Genomic DNA, 3,852 nt, shown 5'->3' with positions numbered 1-3,852 from the left:
TATTGATTCTTCCTATCCATGAGCATGGTATGTTCTTCCATTTGTTTGTGTCCTCTTTTATTTCACTGAGCAATGGTTTGTAGTTCTCCTTGAAGTCGTCCTTCACATCCCTTGTAATTGGATTCTTAGGTATTTTATTCTCCTTGAAGCAATTGTGAATGGGAGTTCATTCATGATTTGGCTCTGTTTGTCTTTTATTGGTATATAAGAATGCTTGTGATTTTTGCACATTGATTTTGTATCCTGAGACTTTGCTGAAGTTGCTTATCAGACTAAGGAGATTTTGGCCTGAGACGTTGCATTTTCTAAATATACAATCATGTCATCTGCAAACAGGGACAATTTGACTTCTTCTTTTACTAAATGAATACCCTTTATTTCTTTCTCTTGCCTGATTGCCCTAGCCAGAATTTCCAACACTATGTTGAATAGGAATGGTGAGAGAGGGCATCCCTGTCTTGTGTCAGTTTTCAAAGGGAATGCTTACAGTTTTTGCCCATTCAGTATGATATTGGCTGTGGGTTTGTCAAAAATAGCTCTTATTATTTTGAGATACGTTCCATCAATACCGAATTTATTGAGAGTTTTTAGCATGAAGGGCTGTTGAATTTTGTCAAAGGCCTTTTCTGCATCTATTGAGATAATCATGTGGTTTTTGTCTTTGGTTCTGTTTATATGCTGGATTTCATTTATTGACTTGCAAATGTTGAACCAGGCTTCATCCCAGGGATGAAGCCCACTTGATTGTGGTGGACAAGCTTTTTGATATGCTGCTGGATTCAGTTTGCCAGTATTTTCCTGAGGATTTTTGCATCAATGTTCATCAGGGATATTGGTCTAAAATTCTCTTTTTTGGTTGTGTCTCTGTCAGGATTTGGTATCAGGATGATGTTGGCCTCATAAAATGAGTTAGGGAGGATTCCCTCTTTTTCTATTGATTGGAATAGTTTCGGAAGGAATGGCAACAGCTCCTCCTTGTTCCTCTGGTAGAATTCGGCTGTGAATCCATCTGGTCCTGGACTTTTTTGGTTGGTAGGTTGTTAATTATTGCCTCAGATTCAGAGCCTACTATTGGTCTATTCAGGGATTCAACTTCTTACTGATTTAGTCTTGGGAGAGTGTAAGTGTCCAGGAATTTATCAATTTATTCTAGGTTGTCTAGTTTATTTGCATAGAGGTGTTTATAGTATTCTCTGATGGTAGTTTGTATTTCTGTGGGGTGGTACTGATATCCCCTTTATCATTTTTTATTGTGTTTGTTTGATTCTTCTCTCTTTTCTTCTTTATTGTTAGTCTTGCTAGCGGTCTATCAATTTTGTTGATCTTTAAAAAAAAAAAACAGCTCCTGAATTCATTCATTTCTTGAAGGGCTTTTTGTGTCTCTATGTCCTTCAGTTCTGCTCTGTTCTTAGTTATTTCTTGTCTTCTGCTAGTTTTTGAATGTGTTTGCTCTTGCTTCTCTAGTTCTTTTAATTGTGATGTTAGGGTGTCAATTTTAGATCTTTCCTGCTTTCTCTTGTGGGCATTTAGTGCTATAAATTTCCCTCTACACACTGCTTTAAATGTGTCCTGGAGATTCTAGTATGTTGTATCTTTGTTCTGAATGGTTTCAGAGAACATCTTTATTTCTGCCTTCATTTTGTTATGTACCCAGTAGTCCTTCGGGAGCAGGTTGCTCAGTTTCCATGTAGTTGAGTGATTTTGATTGAGTTTCTTAGTCCTGACTTCTAGTTTGATTTTGCACTGTGGTCTAAGAGACAGTTTGTTATAATTTCTGTTCTTTTACATTTTCTGAGGAGTGCTTTACTTCCAACTGTGTGCTGGAAGTAAATTTTGGAATAAGTGCGATGTGTTGCTGAGAAAAATATATATATGCTGTTGATTTGGGGTGGAGAGTTCTGTAGATGTCTATTAGGTCCACTTAGTGCAGAGTTGAGTTCAATTCCTGGATATCCTTGTCAACTTTCTGTCTTGTTGATCTGTCTAATGTTGACGGTGGGGTGTTAAAGTCTCCCATTCTTATTGTGTGGGAGTCTAAGTCTCTTTGTAAGTCTCTAAGGACTTGCTTTATGAATCTGGGTGCTCCTGTATTGGGTGCATATATATTTAGGATAGTTAGCTCTTCTTGTTGAATTGATCCCTTTACTATTATGTAATGGCCTTCTTTGTCTCTTTTGATCCTTGTTGATTTAAAGTCTGCTTTATAAGAGACTAGGATTGCAACCCTTGCCTTTTTTGTTTTCCATTTGCTTGGTAGATCTTCCTTCATTCCTTTATTTTGAGCCTATATGTGTCTCTGCATGTGACATGGGTCTCCAGAATACAGAAAACTGATGGGTCTTGACTCTTTATCCAATTTGTCAGTCTCTGTCTTTTAATTGAACCATTTAGTCCATTTACATTTAAGGTTAATATTGTTATGTGTGAACTTAATCCTAATTATGATATTAGCTGGTTATTTTGCTCATTAGTTGATGCAGTTTCTTCCTAGCATCGATGGTCTTTATATTTTGGCATGTTTTTGCAATGGCTGCTACTGGTTGTTCCTTTCCATGTTTAGTGCTTCCTGGCAGGCCTGGTGGTGACAAAATCTCTAAGCATTTGCTTGTCTGTAAAGGATTTTATTTCTCCTTCACTAGTGGAACTTAGTTGGGCTGGATATGAAATTCTGGGTTGAAAATTCTTTTCTTTGAGAATGCTGAATATTGGACCCCACTCTCTTCTGGCTTGTAGAGTTTCTGCTGAGAGATCTGCTGTTAGTCTGATGGGCTTCCCTTTGTGGGTAACCTGACCTTTCTCTCTGGCTCTCCTTAACATTTTTTCCTTCATTTCAACTTTGGTGAATCTAACAATTTTGTTTCTTGGAGTTACTCTTCTCGGGGATTATCTTTGGGGCATTCTCTGTATTTCCTGAATCTGAATGTTGGTTCACCTTGCCAGGTTGGGGAAGTTATCCTGCATAATATCCTGCAAAGTGTTTTCCAACTTAGTCCCATTCTCCCCGTCACTTTCAGGCACACCACTCAGACATATATTTGGTCTTTTTACATAATCCCATACTTCTTGCAGGCTTTGTTCATTTCTTTTTACTCTTTTTTCTCTAAACTTCTCTTCTCACTTCATTTCATCCATTTGATCTTCAATCACTGATACTCTTTCTTCCAGTTGGTCAAGTCGGTTACTGAAGCTTGTGCATTTGTCATGTAGTTCTCATATTATGGTTTTCATCTTTGTCAGTTATTTTATGGACTTCTCTGCATTGGTTATTCTAGTTATCCATTCTTCCATTCTTTTTTCAAGGTTTTTAGTTTCTTTTTGCTGGGTACATAGTTCCTCCTTTTGCTCTGAGAAGTTTGATGTACTGATGCCTTCTTCTCTCAGCTTGTCAAAGTCATTCTCCATCCAGCTTTGTTCTGTTGCTGGTGATTAGCTGCATTTCTTTGGAGGGAGAGGTGTGCTCTGAATTTTTTGAATTTCCAGTTTTTCTGCACTGCTTTTCTCCCATCTTTGTGGTTTTATCTGCCTTTGCTCTTTGATGATAATGATATACTGATGGGGTTTTGTTGTGGGTGTCATTTCTGTTTGTTAGTTTCCCTTCTAACAGTCACGACCCTAAGCTGCAGGTCTGTTAGAGTGTGCTTGAGGTCCACTCCAGACCCTGTTTGCCTGGGTATCAGCAGCAGAGGCTGCAGAAGATAGAATATTGCTGAACAGCAAGTGTTGCTGTCTGATTCTTGCTCTGGAGGCTTTGTCTCAGAGGTGTACCCAGCCGTGTGAGATGGAGGTGTCAGTCTGCACCTAGTGGGGGATGTCTCCCAGTTAGGCTACTCAGGGGTCAGGGACCCACTTGAG

The sequence above is a fragment of the Colobus angolensis genome, unplaced genomic scaffold (genome assembly GCF_000951035.1).
Source record: "Colobus angolensis palliatus isolate OR3802 unplaced genomic scaffold, Cang.pa_1.0 Scaffold530, whole genome shotgun sequence".
NCBI classification, from domain to species: domain Eukaryota; kingdom Metazoa; phylum Chordata; class Mammalia; order Primates; family Cercopithecidae; genus Colobus; species Colobus angolensis.
Note: the sequence above shows the minus strand (reverse complement) of the source record.